This window comes from Apis cerana, linkage group LG2 (assembly GCF_029169275.1).
Source record: "Apis cerana isolate GH-2021 linkage group LG2, AcerK_1.0, whole genome shotgun sequence".
Lineage (NCBI taxonomy): Eukaryota > Metazoa > Arthropoda > Insecta > Hymenoptera > Apidae > Apis > Apis cerana.
Genome location: NC_083853.1, coordinates 12,758,231 through 12,784,873, shown reverse-complemented (window position 1 = coordinate 12,784,873; position 26,643 = coordinate 12,758,231). Strand labels below are relative to the sequence as shown.

The 26,643-nt window shown below is 46.1% G+C and overlaps 1 protein-coding gene and 1 long non-coding RNA gene across 6 annotated transcripts in view; one reads left to right on the top strand and one right to left on the bottom strand.

Moving 5' to 3' along the window:
• LOC108002836 (tyrosine-protein phosphatase 99A) overlaps positions 1-26,643 on the bottom strand; it is a 316,308-nt gene that overhangs the window by 211,450 nt on the left and 78,215 nt on the right. The window lies entirely within an intron of this gene.
• Positions 1-26,643, top strand: part of LOC108002837 (uncharacterized) — a 268,276-nt gene that overhangs the window by 181,316 nt on the left and 60,317 nt on the right. For 2 of the 3 annotated variants that reach the window (XR_009828855.1, XR_009828853.1), the window contains exons 4-5: positions 6,022-6,215; positions 25,587-25,811. This is a non-coding gene — a long non-coding RNA (uncharacterized LOC108002837). Of the gene's footprint in view, positions 1-6,021; positions 6,216-24,158; positions 24,366-25,586; positions 25,812-26,643 lie in introns of all 3 variants that reach the window. The other variant, XR_009828854.1, reaches the window with a different exon arrangement.

The following is a 26,643-nucleotide window of genomic DNA, read 5'->3' as shown; positions in this document are numbered from 1 at the left end:
ATCGTTGCGCGATACAAATCGTATCTGCTTTTAAACGATAATTACAGGTCGCGTGTTTCGTCGAGTGGCGCCATTTTTCTCGTCCACGAACGAGGATAATCGTAATTACGGAGGAGAAAGGAAAAAGGACGGAAAGTTTTTCATTGTTACGATAACCAAATTCTAACGTTGGACCTCGATCGAAACGAAACGAAACGAAACGAAACGAATCGTCCAGGAAGTCGCTTCGTTTATTTCCGTCCCCTACGCGCTTTCAAATGGGCCGCGATTGTTCGGATTTCGCTCGGAGGCGCGAGAAAAAAAATGAAACATCCTTGTTTTTCCTCTTCTCTTCTGTGTCGATACGCGCTCTAATGGATTTATTCACGTTTTTTTTCTTTTTTTCTTCCTTTTTTTTTCACCAGACCAGTATATATCCATTATTTTTAGAATACTCTAAAGAATGACGTTCATTCCGTGTAAGAATTGCCCAATTTAGAAATAGATGTATTATTGTGCGTATCTTTATAGGCTAGGAAAGGAATATTTCCAATATAATAATAATAATATAATAATAATAGATATCGATCAATGGATGGAACGCGAGAGAAGATGAGTATCGTTTCGTACAAACGGACGAGATATTATTATCGAGAGCCGTGCCGTGAAGTTTATTCTCGATACCCGATCGTCGATTCGCCGCGTGAGCCGAGTAAACAATCCAGGTAAACAAGAGCAATGTTCCACATCGAAGGAGACGTCAGAATCGTATTGGAAATCTCGATATGATCGTGAAATTAGGTGCACAGAGGCAATAAGGTGAAAGTGTCGGTCAAGTGAGACGAGCTTTGTGCACTACTGTTTTACAGGTAGAATCTGCTACGAAAAATCAAATATTGATTCGTTGCACTCGAGAATAATTAATATACGTAGCGCAAAGGCGATGTTAATTATTTAAATAATTAACGCTTCTTTCACGTGTATTTCATTAAATAACGGATTCAAAGATTGTTCAAAGTCCTGATGAAATTGCATCCTCTACGTCCGTGCTTACGTATATTTTCTACAATTAACTCTACAAGATCTTGAAAATTTTCATACACAATAAAAACCGTACATAAACGTGGCTGAATATTAAAGTAGTTAGCATGTAGAACGAGAGCCACATTCCCTTCTTCTTCTCTTTTAAAACGTCTCCGTCGAACGTGACTAATTACGTACACACGTACACACTCCCAGCCGTGGATCAAGCTTGATCCACGATCACGCGCGACCAACTTCGCTCCCTTCGAGACGAATCTCATTTCGATCCGGCTTATCCAACGAGCGGAGAAGACGCGAAGCAACAGAGTTCCCACGCGGCGTATACGAGTTTGTACACGTAAATGCATACGTTTGGATCGTTAACTATAAACCGTGATGAGACAGATGGAGGGGCGAGAGGAGTCGATCCGTTGATGGGAAACGCCGCAATTGTGTCGTTGGGAGAGGACGATCGCGGAAGAGCGGGCGGGGGAATCGCCCGAGGGAGCGAGTTGCGGAATCGAAGAAATGGAAGATGAGACAGGGAGGTCGGAATCGAAAGCCTTGTCCAGATAGTGTGTAGTTTTGGTAGAGGTGGGTAGACACCGTTGCACGAGTGATCGAGGTTAAACTTCGCCCAGAGATTCTAACGCAAACTTCTTCCAGCACGCAGCCCGGCCCACAGGTTGCCCCTTCTCCGACCTCTCTTGGAGCTGACGCGGCGCACCGACGTTGTCTGGCCTCGCGTGATGGATCGTGACGCTTGCCGGGGACACCGATCGATACCGTGTCGATAACACGCCGCCGGATATTACGTGTCGGCCGGGAAAATTAACGGTTTTAATGGAGGTCGCCGTGAATTTTCCGCGCCATCGGCCTAACTCGGCCTCCGCGCCTCGCGGACTCGAATCGGGACGAATCCAGCATTCTCCCTCGCGTTTATCCATTTTCTTCCGTGTTTTTTCGTTTTTCTTTCTCTCTCTCCGCCCATTTTCTGCGCCCATTTTAATCCCACGCGTCGTTGTAAATGGCAGTTGAGCGCTCAAGGAGTAGCTCTCGTCTCGCGATCTAGATACCGTAATTGCTCGCTTAAAGCATGCGTCTTCGGAAGGGATTTGTTTCCGGAGTAATTACGGATAGAGATAGGGAGGAACGCAGCTGCGCTCCTCGTGTTGCTCCGCGGATATTTGACGTTGAACGTTGGGTAAACGGTTCTTGAAGTACGATGGGAGAGAGAGGGATTTTTTTTTTTAATTAAAAATTCGTTTCGTTCGACTTTACTTCAATGACCGTTTAAGCCGTGTTTATAACGCGATTTCCGTTGGCTCTTTGACAGTTTGCGACACCAGCGCGACACCGCAAATCCTTGCCGCAAACGTGGACTAAGCGGAAAGCATATGTACAGGGGAAATTGTCGGTCACGAATCCGTGGATATTTGCGCGGCTATTAGGGCCGGTTAATCAAGCGTCACGGGGGATCTAATGAAAGGAAATGCACCCTCTGAGACCAGGGGCGGATACAATTTATGAATTTATCGATACCATTAATTCGTGGCGCCGCCTCTGAAGTCAAATTTCCGTGCCTGGCCCGCCCGCTTTCTCGCTTATCGATGGAAAATTAACCCTGGAATTGTAGCGTCGTCCCGACTTCCCGCCGCGAATATCGCTTACGGGGCAATTTACCGTGGGGGTGAACTGTCCTCCTGCGGATCGGACGGAATCGATTTTTCGCAAAAATTATCCCGACAATGACGAACCACGCTCCCGACCACCCGCTATTACCGGATCCGAGGTTGAAATTAATGGGCGATGCGAGCAGCGGGGAAAATATAATTGAAGAAGCTTTCGTTTTGAATCGCGCTTAAAATGTTATTCGCAATCCTATTACCGGCCGCGTTTCATTCGGTTACCGCGATTTATCGAATTATTAAATTCACGCGTTTTCATTGAATCGATAACGATTTATGAACAGGCGTTACGCGGCCCCGCGCAACATCTGCGTAAACGATTAAAAACGCGGATTCGCCGGTTAAATCCCCCCTCGATCCTTCCTTCCGCCTGTTGATTAATCAATTTCGTTATATCGAATTAAAGTACGAATTGGCACAGCTTGCTCGTCCTAAACGGGATCGCGGGAAAAATATCGCGCGAGTCCGGTGTTGGCAAGTCGTTTGCACGAGAACCGCAGAGTGTGGTGTAATTAAAAGGAACAATAATTGTCGAGGGTTTCAATTGCCAGCCTTTTCAGAGTGTTCTCCGCTCTCGTTCGTTTCTTCTCGGCAGGGGGACGGCGCGTTTATCACCTGCAGACACCGAAGAAGGTATCGTCGAGAAGGAGGACGAAGACGGAAGAGGCTCGTAGGAAGCGCAAAAGAGACGGGGAGAGGAGGAAGCACCGTCGCCATTGTGCCGACACTCGAGCCCTTTGACGTTTACCTCGAGCACGAGTGATGGCGGACAAATCCTAATTCAGTTGGGTCGAATTAATCAAATTACCATGGCCCCTCCCCTCCCCTCCCGGCTCTCCTCTGTTGCTTCGTCTCGTCACGAGTCCCCCGTAGTTCCGATCTCCATCGAGCACACCTTATCTTGGAATAACCGACGACGCTCGTCGAGGGGCGGCGAGTGGCTCTAGTTAAGGGTCCCCCAGGTAAACAAGAATAATCCAATTTCTTCGTTGAGCGCAGCGAGATCAACAGAATTTCGGCCGCGTCATTCGTGGCTTCCTAATTCCGCTCGTCGCTCGAAACACACATAGGATCGAAGTATCATCTTTCCTATTTTTCCAAGCTTATCGGAGAGACCGATCGAAGGTAAGAGCCAGTTGACGATAGAAGATCGAGTTCTATTCGAGTTGCTAAATAGAGATTCCACGTCCGAGAATACTTGAAATAATTCAAACGTTCGATAATAGAATTTTAAGATGTATCGGAGCAGGGTCGAACGGGGACGTATAAGCTATTGTTAGATCGTAATTAGCGCGACGAAGTAGGCTTCTGGTTTGGAAAATCTTGATACAGGCTATTCCATTAACGCCGTAGAATCTGTAATCTGGCATCACGTGCACAGACGTTTGGCCGAATGCTTATTAGCACGCGAAATTCTCGCTTCGTTCTCGAAATTCGCGGATGTAGGCCAGCCGGCTCGCTGTTACACGCTTCGACGTTTCGTTATTTCGTTTACGTGTCGGCTCCGTGTTTCGCCTATTGTTGCATTGTTGCACGCCTCTCTGCCAACTTTCGTCCCATTTTCCGTCCATTATTCCGATCGAAGCGGCTATCAAGATTAATTGATCATTAGCCGGCCTGCCACTCGGATCCTCTCGCTCTTCCCTCCTTGTTTATCTATTTTTCTTGTTGATTAGAAAAGAGAGAAAGAGAGAGAGAGAAAGATATAGGAAAGAACATGATGGATAACCCGTGTTCCCTGCTTTTTCGCCTTTAGCATCGCTGTTTAACGTCGAGCATTAATATGTTGAAAAATGACTTTCCACGAGTTCACCTCGCTTCTGTCACGCTCGATGGCTCCTAAGACGCTCTTTCATCGTACCGTACTTTTTCTCTTAACGTTTCAAGCTTCGTTACAAACAAAAGAGAGGATGCCTCCCGAGTTTTGTGGAAAAAAGAAGAAAAGAAGAAGGAGGGATATAATTCCTTTCAGCGGCCGCATCTCGATCCAACGTTCGAGGCGATTCACGAGGCGAGTTTTCATCGATGCTCGAGAGCATTTTATTATAACCAACTTCGTGGTTAGTTGAACGATGAAGCGCCTAATGTTATTTCGTAGGTCGAAACCGGAATGCGAAGCGTTATATCGCTTTTAAATCCGTTAATGCGAGGTTGGGAAAGGCAATTTGCATAGGTTTCACGGTAACGTACACGAACGCAGGCTCGGCAACTAGCGTCGTAACAACCTGGATCCGTATCCTGCTAATCCTTCGGACTTTGCCCTTGGCGCTCGCGCACGAGAGAGAGAGAGAGAGAGGAGAGAAGCACACTTTAAGCAAAGTTTCCCTTTTCGAACTCTTTTCCACGCGCGGAATCGGTGCTAAGATATCGATTCTTTTTCCACGATTTTTTCCTCCACACACCCCTCTCTCTCTCTCTCTCTCTTCGCGCCTCTCCTACATTCGAAACGAAATTTTCGCTCGGAGACACGCGCGAGTGGCAGACTTTTACCTCGTTTCATATTTTTATCTCTTCGTCTTTCGCCTCTTCTCTCGAATTTCTTCTAGGATTCCGGTACTTTTCGCGAAAATTCAATAGATATCGAAATGAAAAAAAAAAATAGATTTCTTCAATACGGGAGAATGGTTCGAGATGCGACTTTATCATTTATTCTCAACTTCGTCGAATCTTCTTCGTCACTTGGTTGCCACTTTCCGATTTCCCTTCCGATTCACTCGTTCCCTTTTCGCGCCTTTTTTCTCGCGCTCGCCGTTAAATCGCTATAAATCCGGCGCATTTCCGGGACAGGTGATCGAGGCAGGAAGCAACGGTAAAGTGGGACAAACAAGTCTGACGCGAACGCTTCGAGACAAATACACTTAACCGCGAACTGCAAATGTATCCCGCGGTGCATCCCTTCGTTATTGAATCGTGCTCGTCCCAGAAAAAAAGCCTACCCTCTCTTCGCCCCTCCCCCATTTCTTTTTCTGCCGCGTCGTGGAATATCGCCCTCTTTAAAGTTTTCCACGTTCGAGAATAGCTTTGCGATCGTTTCGTTGAGTTTCGTTTATTCGTTTCAAATTAAACAGTTATGTATCCGCGGAGAAATGAGAGAAACAATCGCGAAAGTTTGTACACAAAAAATATCGGCAAAAGTAATGTAACTCATTTAGTTATAAGCGAGAGAATAAGATGGATACAGAACGGAAGACCGAGCTTTGATGAACACAACTTAATCTGATAGACACAACTTCTCTTTTAACCGATCAATCTTATGAGAATGTAACATCGTAAATTTTAAAACAAATTTCGTGTAAAAGGTACGATGATCTCCATTCTCTTTTTTTTTTAGGAGAAAATATATTTCCGATACAATCCTGGAGGAGGATGAGTAAAAATCGCGACGAACGAGAGATCGGACGGCACGTGGCGGGGGTCGAAGACAAACCCTTCGTCGGCTCAAGGTTGGCCCGGGAACGTGGCCGGAAACCGCAAGGTGCGGTGTGTGGCGCGGAAGGATTCCACGTGGTGATCCAGCGCGGCCAGGTAATCTGCGATGCGTCACGTGCGACTTCACTGAAACAACGAGTGGCGGATACATCGGGAAGGGAAAACCGTAGCCGAGATATCGAGCGCGAGAAATCGTCCTCGCAGGAGGAGAGGAACGCCGGAAGAGGGGACGGGGATAGGTATAAAAATGGCGAAAGGAGAAAGAAAGGGAGAGAGGAAACACGGGTGGGAGAAGGAGGAACAGGAAGTGGAATAAAAATGAGGGTAGTTACCGATGGCGGTCGGATCTTTCATTTGATTCCACGCTGGTGGAAAAATTGCATTTGTCCCCGGCAGCCTTTGGGCTTCGAATAAGGAACGGCGCCGCGCGAAAGGACGCCCCCGGGGCCTTTACGCGAGATCAGATATTATGTTAAACGTTTTTAGTTATTCACTCGACGCTCCCTCCCGTCGACCTTCCCTCCCTTTTGTCTCCTCCACGCAGTCGTAAATCCGCCTTTGGTAATCGGAGAACGACTCGCGGGGAACTCGATATCGCGTTCCTTTCCTCGTCTCCTTAACGAATGATCGACCTCGGAGGGAAAACTCGGAAAGGTTTATCGACGTCTTTCGAATCGAAGGGGGCGAGTATCAAGCGTGGAAACTGAGCTGATACCTGGGAAAGAGAACGAACGTAATCGAACGAGGGGGTGGTGCTCGAAGATAATGAAATATCTCTGATCGATTTTTTCTTCTTTTTTCTTTCTTTTCTCCCTTTAAAAAGGCGACACGGTGTTAGGGTCGCGCTATCTTCGAGCGGCCGATTTTCGAATTTCCTGCCAGACAAATCGCTCGACGAGGGATGATCGGTCGAATAGGTTGGGATAAAAGTGTAATGGTTTATGGGCAAGGTTCAAGGGACAAAGAGAAGATGCTCGTTTCTCTCTCTCTCTCTCTCTCTCTTTTAATCTTCCTTTTTTTATCCCTCTCTCCGATCTATCCGACCCACGTATATCAAGAGAGAGAAAAAGGGTGAGCGAGAGAGAGACGTTTTACGAATTTCGAGCGTCGTCTTTGGCCAAACGCGTGCCATTAAACGCGTCACACTTGTCTCGTTCGACCCCGCCCACGCGGGAAAAATCAATTTTATCCGTAGCGAGTTTGACGCTGGCTTGGGCCATGACCCCCTCACCCCTTCGTGCTCACCGAAAACTCGCATTCCCCCCTCGTTCATAGACTCGTTTAATGAATTTCTGGCCGGGAACAAACGTTGTCGTCGTAAATCGCCGTACGATTTCGGCGGCGAAATTATGGTACGCGCAGGTGAACGCTTCATAAAGCGGCGCCAACGCTCGGACATCGGGCGGGAAGGGGGGTGAGTGCGTGGGGCGCGGGCGACGAAAAATCGATGATATTTCGATACCGTAGTATCCGCGTTCCGGCCCCGTCACACCTCGCCTTTTCAACCGTTTATCCACAGAGATACCAACATTTACATCGTAAATTTTCAAAGACGCGATATAGAATCTGATTCGCGTATGGGAAAGCGAATTTACGCACGAGTGTCGATAATAAAAAAGAATCGAAATGCAGTTGCCGGTTATTAAAATTCCACTCGTTTGTTCCGTCTATATGAATCTAAATACCAAATTCGGGCGCAGGAGGAATGCACACCGATAAAACTAACTTCTCGTGCATTGTTTAAATTCTCTCGCGACAAAATTCAATTACGCGGATTTATTACGCGTCGATCAATTTATAATAATATTCCATTTCTCTATCCATATCTCTATCAAAACTCGTAACGCAATTTCATCGAAACGAACGTTGCACAGTCCACGAGAAGACTGCGAAATATCCTTTCGAAGCAAATCTTTTCGTACTTCTATCCCTGTCTCAATATTGTTCGCGCGACAAATCGGGGAACCGAAGGAGCTCTCGTAAAAGTATCCAGCTTCGCGAAGCAATAGGAAACGAGCCGATTGGATTGATGACCTGTTCCAAGGCTGGTCCTACGTTGAAGAAGAAGCTCGTAGGCCGAGTTCGAAGGTGGGGAAGCAAAGACGGGGTAGGATCGAAGGTCATAGACAGTGGCTTTACCGCTTTACCACCGTAACGTCCGTTTTAATAACGTGTCATAGAGGACGTACGAGCGTTGACGTACTCTGGATGGCTGTACGCCTGCCAGGGGACAATGCCCGGCTAAGGCCCGTGGTTGGAATATTTTAGAGATAAGGTCGTTCGAACGAACGAGGCTAGACGAAACGAGACCTCGCTCGTCTCGCCCGGAAGAGGGACTGCGGAACAAAGAGAAAGGAGACGCGCTCTAAAAGGAAGAGGGAGAAAAAAATAGTAGGCAGGTGGGATAAGAGAGCGGTTGACGGACGGACCAGAAGGAAAGAAATTAAAAAGAGGAGGAGGGTGGATAAGGGAAGGAGAGAGAGAGAGAGAGAGAGAGATCGAAAACAAAAATCAAAAGAGAAGGAAGCGCTGCAGGCCAGTTGGAAGTGGAGAAATGTCAGAAGATATGCAAAGTTCGGAACTTGATTCATTTCTGAGGCTTGTCACGCAAACTCTGAACGTGCAAGATCACTCGCCGCGATGTTATATACTTGCCGTTGCGGTTTCCATTACATCCTTACTCCTGCAAATTATTAACCGATGCTCGCCGATAGCTTTAGCTCCAACAACTTCATCCCCTCGACTCGAAGAGATCTTCTCGCCCCCTCCCTTTCCATTTCCCTCGACGACCTCTCTACCGTTTCTTTCGTTTTAAAAACTTTGCCAAGGTGAGACGAGGCCATAGACCACTCGGAAAACTTGCCAATCGTCCAATGTATAACTTCGACTCCCTCTGATCCTCTTCCCCCCCTCCCTGTCCACGTCATTCCTACGATTCCACCGATCCAATGGTCTCACAATTTCGCGAAATTGCATTTCCGAGGGCAGCTCGATCGAAATCTTTCGCGTAGATTACGAAGATTCCGAAAACATCCTTGGACTCGTGTCTCGTTCTCCGCTTACTCGTTTTCTCCATTTCTTCCCCTTCCTTCCCCGCTGGGCTCTGTTCCTCATTCCACTCCCACTGCCACGAGAATTTCCAACGAATAAATTTCGACGCGAAGTTTAATGAATCGACTCGCTTAATCTTCGCCAAGTTAAATGTGTGTGTGTGTGTGTGTGTGTATATATATATATATATATATTATAAATCCAACGTTTCCACGACGAAATTCGCGAGTTCAATCGCGGCGACGAGCATTACCTACTTTCCCTCCCTTCTTTTTATCTCTCTACATTTTATATTTGAGGAAGCGAGGGGGAAGGGTGAAAATATCGACGAACGAGGGAGGGAGGGAGGGAGGGAGGAGGATGGCGAAAGATTGAAACGTCAATTACAACACACGAGGAGCGAGATTATCGAAATACCATCCGTTTGAATTATCGCAGCGCCACTTGGCCAGGAATATCGATTATCCGGAAGCTCATATAGAATGTAAATAAGCCCTCCCCCCTTCCCCCACGTGTCGTTGTTTATTCGAGCCTAGCGCCCATTCATTGTCCCCTATCGAGCCGCTCTACGAATTTATCTGCGTTGCGCGCGCGAAGGATCTCTTACTCGAACCGAGTAAAATATCACTTCGACCAGATTCCATTCTCCTCGTTTGGAGCTTGCTTTCCTCCTCTCCCCTCCCCCTCGACCAGCATCCGAAACAAACTCGAAGCGAAGCTTGGTCGATGCGAAAATGTGCAGCTAATCGAAAGATGCACGCTTTCGAACGCTATCACATCGAGAGGTCGATACCTTCTTTTTCTTCTTTTTCCTTTCTTTCTTTCTTTTTATTGTGCCGATCAATATTCCATCGAGCCCATCCTGGAAGCGAGCGAGGATCATCAAAAGAACATCGTGCATGCATAAAACAAAACCGTGATAAGTCGGGTCTAACAAAAGTATGAATTCTTAAAAGCACTTGCCACTACGAGAACGCCCTGTTAGAAACGTTTACGTAAGTGGGAGAAGTCGGTGGAGCTAGATCGATCTAGAAAAAAAAAGAGAGAGGGAGGAAAGGAAGAAAGAGAGATCTGTGAGAGAGAAAATCGAATATCGTTCGAGATTTATAATATACGTATTCTTCTGACTGTTAACCATAGATTCTCTCTATTAATTTCAGACGTTCTTTCCGAGTTCGCTCCCTCCATGTTCGCCTTAATAAGGTATTGAACAATGGGACGGAAAACGTGATATCCGACTCGTGTTGTTAAAGGGGATGAAAATAAATACTCGCCATACTTGGAGAGCGTGCTCTTAGCAACGTTTACGTAAGTAAGAAGAAAGTCGGTCTCTAGCTGGCAAGATTGCTCTAGCGAATAGGAAATTAAAAGGGAAAGAGAGAGAAAGAAAGAGAGAGAGACGAAACGTGACCCATAAGAAAATGGAATATCGTCGCGCCGATTCGTAACGAATCGCTTATTCTCACGATTGTTAACCATCGATTCTCTATTAATTTCAGATTTTCCAAGCAGACCCTCCGAGCTCGTGTTCGCCTCAGTCTTAATAAGTTATGAAAACCGGGGCGGAAATCCGACTCGTGCTGGCAAGAGGCGGGGGTGAAAAATAAAAAGAGAGAGGGAGGGAAGGGATTAGGGCGATGCACGGCGTTAAAGGGAAAGGGGATGAAAAAAAATTACACGGTACGCGTAACGTTTGCAAACGACTCCCATCTAAAGTACGCCACTTTACGTCCCGAACAACCCTACGCAGACGGCGCAGAAATGAATTCTATAAACACATCCGGCCTCACCACTCGCGTGCAGAATCCACTTCATTTGCGATGAAGTGCTTGTTTCATCGCGCCACTTTTCGTTACCGGGAATAAAGCAAGAGTTCATAACGAATGCATAACGAAGAAGCTTTCTTTTTTTCATGGATTCGAGTAGCCTTGAACGTTCTTGCGCGCTTCTCGAAGCTTTGGTCAAAAAATTAGGCTACGTCTCTTTAACCGAGGACAGATTTTTTCGCCAAAAAATTTTCAATTAACACTCGGATTCGAAAAACGGACGGGTAAACGAGCCATCCTAAAAGAAAAAAAGAAAGAGATAGAAGAGATAGACGTAAAAATCTCAACGAAAGGGGGAATTTTGCGCCCGAACGGTACAAAGATTCTGCGAGAAACGTATGAAAATTGTCGTACAATGATGCTATATCCACCAATCGTAACAACGATACAATACGATTACCCTCCCATTCCAGGCTAAGTCTCGCGTTTTACTCGCTCTTCGTGATACCTTCGCGTATCGAAAATTGTACGATTCTCTTCCACGTATCTATCTATACATATATATATATATATATATTGATTATTATACACGAAACGCGTAAATGATATTGAAGATACAGACTGAGCGGGATAGAATTTCTTGGTTAAATTTTTTATTCCACGACTGGATTGCGGTGGCCCAGTTTCCCGTCGACACGCGCATTCGCCTTCTTGCATATTCGAGAAACGTGTAACGTAACAACGGTCGGTGGAAATACGGCCGTAATTTAGCGAACCGCGATATGGAAGGGTGAGCCACGCGAAGGATATCGCCGTATAGATAATAGTTCCGCCTCGTATCGTGTTCCTGATCTATATTTGATGGCTCTATTTAGATACATACAGCGCCCTATCTTCTCAGCGTGGCGACGCCCCGCGGCCATCGTTGTTCCGCCGAGAGATTATCGTTATCCACTCCGCGTACCACGCGCTACACGCACATTCCACGTGCAGCTGGCTGGGCCTCAAGACGTAGAGGACGTAGGCCGTATCGATTCCTCGCGACGTTCCAAGGATGCTCCACGTTATTACCCCCTCCCCATCGGACCAGATCCTCGACCCGTGTTCGAGTATAAATCGGATTTTTCGCAGGGAGGGGGAGGATCGTGACAGATTCGACGAAACAGGGAGGCCTGTTGCCAACGCGGTGTCGGCCAGGGATCGATTCGAATTTTAGCCAAAGGGGATGTATCGGAATCCGCGACGTCGAGATTAAGTCGATACGCGTTGCCTGCTTCCTTTCCTCGGATCGAGGGATGGCTCCCTCGCGAGAAGAATGGCGTTGGATACAACGTAACGAGAATACGGTAAAAAGATTTCGATCGTGGAATTTTCCTCCCCCGAGGAAAGGAATCGAGGAACTGCCAATATATTCTTCGAATCTTGATCCGAATAAGTGAAAAATGTTTCGTTCGTAATGGTGGCGTAACACGTTTGCTTGGAATCTATATTCCAAGTAATCCAAGTTGTAGTTTTCGTTGCGTTGCGTCTTCGGACTTCGAGAGAGAAATCTTGAGAATTTTATATTTTGTATTAAACCTTTCTTGCGAGCGAGAATATAATTACTGTTTTTTACGAATAATTATTCCGAGGCTCTCTATTTCGGGAAAATTGTCTGCCGCGCGTCGTTTCTCGCCAATCTTTTTTTAATTTTTCACGGGAAATAAAGAATCTTCCCAAGAAGAAATAAATTCTGCACACTTGTTCTCTTCCCAATTCGTTACTTACAATTTCACTATCTCTCTTGTAATTTACAAATGTCTCTCTCACACACTCCGTAACATCCGTTTTACTTATTCATCTCGAGATAAAACGGTACTTTTTCCAGGAAAATAAAATCATCGAATAAAGAAACGAACATACGTACGTATATTTAAAGGATTAAATCGACGGATCATGGCAAAGTCCAAGTAGGATAACGGATTACAGATCCTTTGAAAATCAAGATCGTAATTGTCACCGGATGAAGTTTTCGTGGCCGACGAGGGATTCGTGGAAGCGAGGAAAACAATTTAAAGCCAACAATTAAAAGCTTGTCCGGCATTATCCTCCCCTTCCCTTCTTCCCTCTTTTCAGAGCCACCGTCCCGTGAACCAGGAAACGCTGTTTGCCCCTCGACCCTCCCTCCTCCCATCCCGGCTTCACTCAATAATTTTCGCGTCTCGTCTACAATCGCGCTTTTATTCTCGGTGAAAAATGAGGGAGTGGGGGGAAGGGTCGAGGCGTAAGAGAGAAGCTGTGCGCGGTCGGCTCGCGACTTAATTATCAAAACGGGTACATCAGGTGGAACGAGTCGTCCGCCAGTTTGCCGCGACAAACAAAATAAATGTGTCGAAACAAAAGGGGCGGAGAGAGAAAGGGAGAGAGGGTATACACGGAGAGGGAGCGTTTATGAAAAGAGCATTAGCGAAAGCGAAGGTTGGCTTTTATTCGCTGTGTTAACGGCCCACCACTGTTGCCGTGGCTGACCCGCCGCTCCTCCGCAGGCGAGCTTCTTCGTTCCTGCGTTTCGCCGATAACCTTTGTCCCCCACCGTGGTCCCTGCATTAGAGACGCAAAGTCGCGAATAGCTTTGCCCATTAACGGCAGAGATAGGAGAAATTTGGAAGAGCGTTTACAGTTGAGGGCAAAGCTTTTAGTATTAACCGAATAATAACGAAACCGAATGAAAATATAATTGCGATTCGAAACGTATTCAAGCTGACTTTTATTTACGCCAACTTTTACACGATTGCGACCATCCCCTTTTCGCGGTCGTTGTTATTAAAGGAAAAATTGGATGGAATTTGATCGAATGGGGAAAAATATTTGCTCGACCAAGAGTGTTCTTTTTCTCTCTCTCTCTCTCTCTCCCTCTCTCTCTTCAAGTCTTTGGAAAGAGTTTTTATACGTCGAGCATCGAAAATCGAATACAGCAAAATTCTCAGTGACTCGGTACGCTTTTTTCCTCCCTAGAAAAGGCTTTTGTACCGAAAAAATCAAACGACTACGGCGAGATTCTCGGCGATCCAATACGCGAAGAAGGTAGGAAAACGTGATGCTCGGACAGGAAGAAAGCACGTTGGCCTATCTCCTCGCGACACGAGAACACTCGCGGCCTTATTAAAGGAAAACAGTGGGGCTTAAACGATCCAATTAAAAGAAAATTGGGGCTGACGTGTAAGAAAGAAGGAACCGAATTCGAGCTTTCGTTCCCTGGCGACGCGTTCTCGTGGCTTTTGTTCGACACGTGGCGCGGAATGACGGTTGAAAAAGGGAGGGGGAGGAGGAAGGGGGGAGAAAAAAGGCGGGAGGAGTGTTGACGCGGACGAGTCGGAAAGTAATTACAGAGAAGATAGAGGCCGTGCTCGTCGGTTGGAATCTGGAAGAGGGTGGATCCAGTTCTCCAGTGGCGAGAAGAAGAGATTGCCGAGCCGAGAGATGTTCTGCGAATGACAAGAGGCTTCGCCTTCCACCGCGAAGAAGGAAACGCGAGAACCCTGTTGGACTCGAACGATAAGTTATGATCCAACGTGCTTCCACTCGTGGAAAGGTCAGGTCGAGGATGGAATTAAACGTCATCGCGAAAATATTCTCCCCTCAGTTGTTGCGTCCCCTCAATTGTGACTTTCTAATGGAACGTGTTATATCAGGGTGCAATGAAGCGAGATCATTTAAAAGAGTTTCGTATTTAAATAAATCGAGTTATTTTTACCTAATATATATATATGGATCTATTCGACAGCAAGATTAAAGCAGTGTCGAGAGATTGATTGAAAAAAATCTGATCGCCCTTAAGATCCTTGGAAATCGTATTAATTACGAGGGGGAAAGGTTCGATCGGGCCATTAAACGAGAGATATCGCGGAGGAAGATCGCGTCGGTTGATCTGGGAGGAAATTCTCATGATAGAGCAAGTTTCTTTATTCGGGACGTGGAGAGAGATAGCGAAAAACGCGAAAGAGACGAGAAGACATAAAGAACATTTTCCAAAGCCACTCCATACTCCCCGAACGAACTTTCTCGACGGCCGAAAGAATTATTTCCATCGTCTGACAACCATCTTCTCTTCCGTCTCGCATTCCCCGCGTTCAAACTTTCTCTGCACGCTCGATTTCGGTTCGTCGCCATCTCGAAAACGGGGGGATACGCGAGCGAAATTCGACTGCGAATCCCATCCACTTCTCGATTCAAAGGGGATGGGAAACGAGAGAGAGAGAGAGAGAGAGAGAGAGGAAAGATCGATAGACGGTTTGTTCCGACTGAAATTTCGGTGGAAGGGCGTTGGTCGAAACATCACGACCTCTTAAAAGCGCAAACATTTTCCCTTTCTCGAGGATACTCGAGGCGAAAGGGATACGCCATCCTTTCGAGGATCCCCTCGATGGGCCAACCCCTGTCTGCTCTCAGTCTGCGGAACGTTTCTCGCCGCGGGGGAAATCTTTCTCGGGGCGCAATTTATTTTTGGCTCGATGGTGTATTAAGTGGCCCGGCTTACCCACGCAATCGTTACGCCCCCTTTGCCCGACCTCTTCGATTTTCTCTCCCCCTCTAATTTCGAGGAGTCGGTCGGAACCACGGTTCAAGAGCTTGGCCAAATTCGAAAATAATTGTGTCCTCGAAGAAAAAAAGGGAAAATTCTCGGAAGAGCAAGTTCAATTTTGCATTTGATGATCGTAAACGGAAATTAGATTCGAACTCGGGACTCCTCGCACTCGAACTTCCCGCGGTTTTATCCCAGGGATTAAACGTTTTCTATCATTTGGAAATATTTATCGATCGATAAATATCGATATTCGATATTTTATTATTTCAATCGACGATTCTTCTCTAATCTGCTTTAATGACGAGGAATTACAGATGAAATATTCAGAGGAAATTTCACGGAGAATGGATATTTCATGATATCTGTCGTGATACACGAGGAATAAAATGAAGAAATGCAAAATGCAACAGGAATGCAAGAGATTTAATCGCAAAGAGACTTCCATTCTCGATTCTTAAAACAAAAAAAAAAACAGACATCGGAAAATCGAGGCTTTTAAGAGAGGGAGAGGAGGAGAGAAAGAGAGAAAAAGAAGAGTTGATTCGCGGGATCGAGCGAGTTCGATGTCAACGTTTTGGGAAACAGGAATGTGGGGAGAAAGGAAGGGGAAAGGAAGGTGGGTCCGAAATGGCGGCCACTTGGAGGATAAAGCGAGCGTTTTGGTGGAGAAAGCTGGTCGTTGGATCGGCACTCGATGCAACGTCTGCGAGAGAATGGCGGAAAAAGAGGTGGAAAAGAAAGCAGGGCTAAGCGAATGGAATGGGGCTCGAAGATGGACGGGAGGGTTGCGCGGCGCTGTAAAGAAAATGGCTACGAAAAAGGTAAAGTTAACGCGTGCCCGCCCAGGAAAGAAGACGAGATACGATCGGCCCTTTATACGCTCGAGTACGAATGTAACTTATGGATAAATGGACTCGATCGTTCCAACAATAACATTACGCGGAAGCTACGATTTCAGGGGAAATGGATTATAATTTTTCTGCTTTATTTACAGAGGAACCAAAGTTCGAGTTTGGTCGAACATGCTTTTAATAGTTCACCCCCATTAATCAAAATGTTAAGTGTCATCTATTCGTAGTTTCGTAAATAAATTATTTATCAATATAAACGTTCTGAATTATGCTCAAATTACGCTCCTATTATCGAAGCGTTATTACATTATGATAATTCGCGATTCGCTATTCGTTCACAGTGTTCTAACGGCAGATATTAAATTAAAATTCACGGATACTCAAAGATTTGAAAGAATTAGTGATTTTCCGAACCAAAATAACATTCATAAACTCGTCAAAAATTTCGCTCGAATCGAAACTTGGGTCACTCAAGATTAAACCCATAAAACGTATCGTTCCAACAATCGAATCTCTTAGATAGGGATTCGACTCAACGACTTTATGTTCCACGCAAAAAAGTAACGAATTCCATCATCCATAAATACGTAGATGACCAGCAATATCATCGAAATTGGAGGTGTAACCCCATTGTTGCCTTCACTGCTGCCCTCGAGAGAGTTGAGCCGCGGCTAGCAACCAGAATCTTCTGGCATCTGCGTCGTAAATCTTGGCGTTCCCCAGCGAGCCGCTCGTTCCTCTGAAAATCTCCTGCCACGAAATAAGTTTAAATCAGCTACCACGGGAACCCGATTACGTTCTCGATCCCGTCGTCGAGCCTATTCATGGATCTAATTGCGCCGTTCGTCATCGAAAACGTCGAAAAACCAAGGAAGAAGAAAAGCCTTAAAGCGTTGTTAAGGAAGACGTGGATATCCTCTCGATCCATTGGATCGATCACGCGATTCACGTAGATGCGAGGGAAGGGGTTTGATATAGGGCGAATATAGGATAGGTTACGTAATAAGCCGTCTTCATCTTCGTTATTAAAGCACGCCCGACAGATATTCTCTCGAGCGGTACATCGAACGAATAAAAAGCTGGATGCTCCAAGAACTCGTCCCCTTGGCGAACGCGTTTCGCGTGGATCGTCGTGGTCGTGGGATCGATATCTCGAAACTCGTTTGCGAATTCGCGGAGTCGTTTCGAAAGTTCTCCAGGCGAAGAAGGGAGCGCAGTGAAGGATTTATCTCTGCATGTTTGCTCGGTGATGAAGCGTATCGCTCGTCATCGGCCACGTAAGAGCACCTTTTCTCAAACTCTTTGCCATTTTGTCCCTTTCGTCGCTTTCATTAAATTAAATTCAAAAATTCATCACAACACCGATCGATCTCTCGATTATATCGTCATTATCGAGCGATATTCTCTTTCTCATTCAAGTTCCTCGATCGTTACATGCGCGTACGTGTATGCACACCGTCGTGAACACGGGCTTGGTATCGCGAAAGGGAGGCACGACAAAGAATAGAATTTGGTGGGTTGGCCGAGGAAAAGACGGGCGACATTATTCGCGAATATCCTGCGAGATCAAAGCCGCGGGTAAAAGACGTTCTATTGCTCGAACGGGGTTCGTTAACGAAAAAGAATAGAGAAGCCTGTTCCGCCATTCCACGGAAATACTCGCGTTTCCGTAATACACGTATTGTTGAATATTCCTTCTTCCCAGTTTTTCCACTCCCTCTGTGTTCCTTTCCTACCTGTTCTCCTTTCCATCTCTATTTTCGTCGCTCGAGCACGAGCCGCATTCGTAAACTGCGTCAATCCTGTCGTCGTTAGAGCATAATTTTAAAACATGGAAAAAGAGCGAAATCTCGTTTAACGGCAATTCGATTCGAAGAACGATTTCCCACCGTGGCGTAGATATTGAACGACGACGAGTTACGAGTTTCTTTGAAGAAACGCGAAATCAATTACACCGTCGCCGTTCAGCTGGAAAGAGGAGAAAGAAGAAGACAGAAAGAGATAGAGAGAGAGAGAGAGACGCGTAGGACGATGCGTGGAGTGGCAATTAGAGCGCGAAAAATTAAACGGCGGGTTCCGTTCGGCCTTGATTCCGAGAGGAAAATTACCTTTTACCGCGAAACTTTTCACCGCCGTTCTTTCTCCTTTTTTTATCGGTCGCAATTTCGTCTTTCATTCTGGCTGGCGCCTACGGACGGATGTTAATTTTCGAAGATGGCTTTCCTCCGCCTTCCCTGCGCTTTACGATTATAGGAACCACCTTCTCCCACCCCCTTGCTTTAAAGCCTCGATATAAGTGTGGTAATAGGTTGGCAAAGGAATAACGTTTCACGAACGCCGTAGTTTTACGTACGGGGTGCAAAAGAGGAGACGCGGAGTGGCGTTTCCTGATGAAACGAATATCAATTCGGCCGAGACACGATTCAAGGATTGGGATTGGCCGCGGATGGGTGGATAAATTGTTCCAAGCCCGATTAAAACCGGTCATCCAGAGCGTTTATCCCGAGCGTCTGGCGCTTATTGTTCAAGGGGCTTCATCGGGACCGCTTTCGAATTAATTAGCGGAGATGCGTTTCTCTAATAATGCGACTCGAGGGGGGAGGGGATGAACGCAGCGCGAAATTGCGCGTTTCCCCGTCTTTCCGTGAAACGGGGATGGCAGGGACCACGTTCCATCCGCTATAACGCGGACACGATTAATGTATTTCGGTAAAGAAGCTCGCAAAATGGCTGGTGGATCCGCAGCGCAGCGTGCGGGGCACACGCTTGGGCCCGCGCGCACGCCGCATGAAACGCGGCGTATTATCCCTGGCTCGCGTATGGAGGCTAATTAATTCTCTACTAATTAAGTTGCCTTCATAATCCAGAGGACACAATTGCTCCGCCGTTGGAATGACAAATGAATTAATGCTCCGTCGGGTCTTCGCCGCGCGACATTTATCGCGTCTCTGTCTCTGTCTCTCCATCTCTCTTTCTCTCTCTCTTTCCCTCGAAGAACCGGTGAAACAACGTTCCTTGTTTACGAGATCGACTCATTATTGGCATCGACAACGATGAAACGCGCTTCGCTGCACAGCAACCGATTAATGCGACGAGAATCGGGCCGCGTCGATCAGACACCGTTTTTGAATTAATAGACTTCCATCGACGCGTCTCCCGGCCTTGCAAAAATTCTACTCCCGGCTCTATCCCGGAATCACGGATATTATATCGGAGAAACGAATTTCTTTCGTTCTTTGGACGACACGCGAGACGGTTGAAAATATTCGTAATCTGTAAGTGGACGTTTTCCTATTATTTTTAATAATTTTCTGTTTTGCGCCGAGTCGTCTATCTTTGCTGTCGTTACTTTAGCAGTGTCGAGACAGACACGTGGACGTGGAATATAATTGAATCGGAATATCGTGGATACGTCGTCGTGTTCCCTTGTAAAAGTTTATGAACGTTTGGAGAAATTTGCGAATGAGAAATCAATGGCGAAATGCTCGATCAAGCTCGATCAAATCGTTTCCTTAATATCCAAGCTTCCCTGTTTGACGGGGATCAGGCACAATTTGGTCGGCGCATAAATTTCTCGAGCCGTACAATGGAACAGCAAAGGAATTTTTATTCTCTTTGAGGGATGCCCTCGTTACGATGGAATATCCGCCGTGGCTGGCATCGAGGCACGATACGAGTCCCAAGCCGGTCATTCGGAAGTAAGTTAAGATTGTAACTACCTCTCCCCCGTCCTACCTCTTCGAATCTCCTCGGATCCGTGGCACGGTTTCGAAGCTTCGATATATGAAAAACCGGATACCGCTTTTTCCTTTTTGGTTCGCGCGCACGTTTCGTTCCGCACCTTTGACTCCTTCCTTCCTTTTTGCTCGATTCTCGTTCGATCTTCTCGCCTGGGTTGGAGAAAAAGAAAAGGCACGGGAGGCCTTATCCTCGAGACGTGCGCTTATATCGTAACGATCTTACTCGCTTACTCTCTAGAGATTCGAATCAGCATCGATTTACATAATGTCGGATAGTTTCGCGGTGTGAATAGGAAAAAAAGGAGAAAGGGGGGAGAGGGGAAAGGAAGAAAGGAAAGGAAAGAGAATTTCTCGAAATCGAACACCGCGTATTTCAATCCTCGAATATACATATATATGTATACTCACGTATAATCGAGTTTGATTTTCGATGAAAATCAACGGCAGCCACAAATTACCGAAAATTTCCCCTCGTATCTCCATTCCCCGGTGGAATCCCGTAATTAAAACATCGTTGTATCCGTTTTGTCGCGCATTAATCGCGCCGCCCGATTGAATTTTTTCGATCGAAACATTTTCGCCGTATTCTCGCCATCCGTCACGAGCGACGCCTTTCGAAAAGATGTCGCTCCGGATATCGTGGATGCCGCGCGTCCACGCCCGCCGCCATTCTCGAAACTTTGAGCGTATAATAATGTCCCACCTCCACAAAGGGAGAGGGAGGGGACACGTCTCGTATCGCGACACAATTTTTCGCAAACCTTTGATCGGGGCCACCGGCTGCTGCCCCTTTGAAGCTTTTGCGAGGATAACCCCCTCCGCCTGTATTAATATTTTATGATATTGTAAATGAAGCGAGGTGTCGATCGAGAGAGCCTTCTCAGGGATCGAGGGAAAAATGAAGCGAAGGGCGGGGTCCTCTGCCGCTTCTCTGCCGCCTCTCCATCACTAATTGACCTGTCCTTTCCCTTCGGCCCTGCGGTTCCATTTAAAACCAACGTCATCCGCCGATTGCAAAGTCGCGTCGTCGTACAAAGCGAGCCTCCGCCTCCTCACATCTCCGCCATTTTCTCTCTTTCCCGCGTTACACACTCTCTCACTCACGACAGGAGAGAATCCATTGGAATGTTATTTCGATAAATCCTCGCGCGGGAGGAGCGTAGGGAGCAGCGACAGCTTCGTTCTTCGCCCTCTCTCGATAAAAATTGTCAATGGTAACAAAGGGTGTCGTTACGCCACCCTTCCGGCCAAACACGGCATCCGATAACGATCCCAAACGTTCTCCAAATCCGCGCCGCTGATTATCCAACGTCGAAAACTATCCTCGACGGGAAATGTATTTAAAAAAAAAAAAACTTCCATCGAGATTTCAACAAGAGATAGAGATAGAGGGAGGGAGAATGCGCGAATCGTTCGGTCGGATGCGACGAGATATCGATCGCTCCCGAGCTTTTATCAAATTGGAGCGATTAATCGCAATTCGAAGCAGCCGCCTGTTTCGGATTGGCAATGTTTATCGCGCGTGCGAAGGAAACAACGTGCGGGGGAAACGTGAGGGAGGGGGGTGGGAAGACGAGCGGAGGAGGAAAGAAAAATAAAGGAGATGATACGGGTGAGGGATCGTTGAGTAGATCCACTCGAGTCTCGAGCTCGCGGTGGGTTAAACGAGACTCCTGAAACATCTCTCCGCTCTCTTTATTTTCCACCTCTGTAATCTGCCACCGTACGTGGCCGACCTCCTGATATTTATATGCGGTGAATTACGGCAAAAGGGGTTTCGAGAATGCACGGGCTCGCGTTTCCCGCCGCTCGTTAGAACGGAGGTCGAAAAAATGACGTCTGACTTATAACGTGCAAACCTAAGTCCACGACTTAAAGGAAGCAAGATTCAGCAAGGGTTTTCGAGGGATAGTTGGTTTATCGAGCGACTGCTCTGGAAATTGATCCGGAAACGTGTCGCGAGAAATTCGTTTTCACAAATTTTTTCCATCTTTTCGAGAAAGACCCTCCTTCCTTTCCTTTCGATCGAGCACCACCGAGATTCGACTTGTTCGTTCACGATCTGTCGCGAGAAGGCGAGACGAGGAGAGAGATGCTCGTTACTGCGATTTGTGAAATTATTCGCGAGGACGACGGCGGGTCTTCTGCCGGAAGGTTGCCAGTTTGTCACGAGGAAACGACCTTAAGTCCAATTCACGTTACGACGACTTAAGTCGAGAAAGAATCGTCGCCTTGGCCGAATAACCGTTATCGTTATTCGTGTTAATACGTGGCCTCTCGAGTTACGCCTCGCGAGAAACGCGAGGCTCCACCACTTTTTCATTCACCTCGAAAAGAGAAGGGAGTTCGCGCGGAAGTTTTTGATTCCGAGGGCGAGAATAGAGGATCTTAATAGAGAACGGAAGAAAAGAATCGCTTCCCTCCCTTCCCGATGAAAATGTAAATTTTCTTTTCACGCGGAAATTTTCTCCTCCGTGGAAATATATTTTTAATTACGCGTTTAATCAGGGGAGATTTGGGGCTGTAAACACTCTTACCATCCCTTATTATCCCTTTATTTTTCCCCCGCCTGCGATACGATCGGTCAAATTGAATGTATTTACAGGCGCTCGATTCCCCGCTATCGGGAATAAGGGGGCGAGGTAATACGAATATAAAGAGGCCATTTCCACCCTAATTTCTCGCGTGTGTCGATAAAAGGCACTAAGTGCCGTCCTCGATTACGGAGCACACCGCCGCAAATAGCTTTGAGAATGTTTAATTTCGCCACGGGATGCCGGAAGAAAGCTTTCGTTGGGAAAAAGCTTTTTCCCAGCCACAATCGAGTCTGGCCTGATTGCCACTAAAAATCCCTTTCGAGCGAACGAAACCTTATTGATTTTTCTTCGCTTCGGAAATTATTATCATTCGTGGACCCAGTTTTATCGTTCTTTCCTATATTCGTAATATTTGTGTTGTGTAGGAAATTTTAATTGGAACGGACGTATATACGAGGGTATACACGTCACGTATTACCATTTCATTTCTGCGTTATTATTCGTAGCAAAAAATGTTTCGCATTGGAGTTATTAAAAAACGTATAATCTCATTTAAAAGAAAAAAGTATTAATGACTTTATCCTCTATAAATTCCACTTATTAAAAAAAAAAGCTAACAGTCTCCCCATCTGAAATATTCTTCGCCATCGACATCGACGATGATATAAAAAAACGAGTATGCCTAAGTATAAATTGCAATATAAATAACTTTTAAATTTGCTCTACGCTAACACCTTTTTGCACCGAATATAAAAATTCTCGAGAAGAATTGAATCGACGCATCTTCCAAACAGATAGTTTAACCGTAATAACATCCGGCATAACACCTCTCTACGTTTCGTTTGAATATCCCTCGAAATCGCGAGCTCGAGGAGAGCCGTAGCGGCCCGCCCTCGTGATTTAGCCAGGCCGACCGAAACACGGCGTATCCCGTGATATTTATGTGAACATATGTGCATAGAAACGCCACTCGTTAGAATAAATTTGTGGCTGGCTACAAGGATATCCCTTCATTCTCGCGGCTATAATACCCCGGTTCGAAATAAGTAAAAGAGGGCCGCCCCCTCCCCCACCCCTCGACGAAACGCAAGACGCCGTCGATCCTCGATACGTGATCCCTTTAATATTGTAGGCTGGGTGAAAAATACATTCGGGTGCCCTGGGACCGGTTACACGGGTACTCGCTTTCTTCGATCCCTTCGAATTGGAAGGCCCCCTGTGCTCCATCCGGCTGACATGTTTAAGCGACGGGGAGAACCGTTTTCGAAAGGTTTGCCCGACGTGCGCCCGCCAAGCAACTGGCGAGCTCCACTTTTTCACAGATTATTATTCCCCCTGGTCAGTGTCGCGTAGAATCGATTTCGCCACCTTTTTTGTGCCGTTCGCTCCGCATTGTAAATGCTCGAACCAATAATAAATTTTGATAACCGCGTGGAACTGCGGGTTCTAAGTAAGTGGAGTTGAATGTTGAAAAGGTGGTTAAAGTAAACAAGATGATTTCACTCTTTCTGTTTTTTTTTTTTTTTTCAGCTATTCGTCTCCTTGTTCTAGGCTCGGAATCGAACGTAAAACTGCGTCATTCCCATCTTGTTAGGATTTGTCGGCCACCTTGTTATTCGAGTATAAATACATCGTACGTGATAAATAAATGCAGCGAGTAATGCAGCCTTCTTTTGTGATAACGGCACGCGGGAAATATATCTCAACTTACAAAGATGATCACTTTTCGGAGCGGAGGTAAATATAGAAGATATATAATCCGATCCATCACGCGAGGTGGAATAAGATATTCCCGAAATACCTGGCTACGGGAAATTCAACGCGAAGAAGTTATTCGAGATTCATCCGACACTTGGCGAGATTTCACCGTTAACTAGGACGCCAACTTTGGATTACACTTGCAACGACTTTTACCTCGTACGTCGTCGCTTCATCCCCGGAATTCCTGAAAATTTTACTTTTAGCCAGTAAGGCAAAGGACACGTAAAGGAAAACACGGTCGCTCAAAGTGTCGCGAGATCGAGTCAATTAAACGAAATTTCGTTTTCGCCACCATCTCGCGGTGTAATTTTCCACGCCAACGATTTCCCTTATCGTCGACACCCCCTCCCCCTCTTCACCAAATTCCCGACGATTTATACGTCGAATAAATTGGCGACCAACGCGGCAAACGTCGCCGATTCGTGCGAAATTTTCGCGCCTCCCCTTGTGTCGCGGTCGCGATATTAGCCGTAAAGAAGGGAAAGGTATCGGTTCGCTAAATCGTGGGGGATGATTTGGAAGATTAAGGGAAGCGGGTAGGGTTGGTCACCGCCGACATGATGAATTATCGTGACCCGTATAAATCATTCGCCCGGCTATCTCGCATTCGTCTCACTTTTGGTCCACCTAACACCCCGCTTCCTTCCGGTTAAGTCATTTCTCTTTTTTCTTTTTTCCTTTTTTTGCAATTCGCTTCTTGTTCTATCGATAAATGTCGAAAGAGGATCTCGTTCGTCGATTTCGTTCGGAGAATTGGATTGAATTTTTCCAAAAATTAATTAACACATAATTTTTTCTTTTTGTTTTACAAAGTGTAATGATTTCAGATCTCGAATTATCATAAATTTAATTATCATAGAAGGAAGTTAAAGACGTTAAGAAATGCGGCGGTGTCGTGTAAATCGTTTCATTCTTGGATCAAAATCGTAACGGAAATATATATTTATATATTTACCGGGGATCCAGTCGGTATTAGCTCAAACGTGAACTTAATTTCCCGGCCACGGAAGAAGTAGCGGGATCGCGATACAAAAGGGTTAATTACGCTTGTAATTACACTGTCACGGAATTCGCGCGTAAAGCAATTTCGCCAGGATGCTGGAGTTCGCGGCGGATAAACGGACAAAAGGGAGGGTGGAACGTTTGATTCATAAAAATAGGCTTTTTCTTTCCTTTCTTTTTTTTTTCTTTTTACAGGGAAAAGGCCGAGTTGAGCCGAATTGAACGTCGAGGGCGGAACGCTCGAGCTCCCTCGTCGAAAATATTTCTCGACTCAAGGTGGAAAAGGCCGTTTAGAGAGAGCCGCTGCGAAGAGAAGAAGACGAGAGAGATGGAGCCGATGCATCGTCCTGTTAAAACTCTTTCTCCACCCAGTGGAATCTATTCTACAGGATGTCTAGCTCGCCGTTTGTCCTCAGAAATGTTTGTTCCCAGAAATGAATTAAAGAGGGAATCTCTTAGAATCCTCCCTCCCTTATTCTCTGTATCGGTTGTTGAACCTAACCCAGTCCCGTTGCGTTTCATGGGAACAGGTGGTTAGAACGTACGAAGATAGACGTGCAATTTAATTTTCTCGATAGTTTCGATAATTTTCGGTTTTTAATTCACAGTAATTTACAAATTTCCTAGCGTTATTCCAAAAAGAATTAAAATACGATAGCAATGGGTACTTTATAAGTCACATTTGGATCCTTCGATGCGAGTTCTCTCTCCCCCTTGCTTAATTTCTCAATTTTCGCGGGAGGATAAGTAATCGTGTAACCCCCGACAATTTTCGAAAATCGGAAGTGAGTCGACGATCGAGAGAAATCGATCAATAAGCGAATAAGAAACGAAGGAGTTATTGGAAAGTCGTGGGAGCAGTCGAAAACGGTCAAACGGTTGCGCAACGATGAATAATCCTTCGAGTTCAGTCAATCAAGTCATCGCTTCCGAGTTCCCGCTGGAAATTCACATTCGAAAACAATCGAACAGTTGCACGACGGTTGATCGAGTCCTTTCGGAGCAATTGCGATCCTCCTTCGAGTAACGGAACACCAACAGTTTCGTTGGATAACCAAAATCGATTGGACTTTAACACCAAGGGGGTCTGTTTGTTCCAGAGCGTGCATCGAAATCGAAACCGATCGGGATTCGGAAGGGGGAGGGGGTTCTAACTCATGAATTTATTCCCATGAAAAATATAGTGCGTCAGCGTGGAATAAATTTCGGTGAATTTACGTCGTCGCGCATACCCCTTTCCACTTCTCGATCC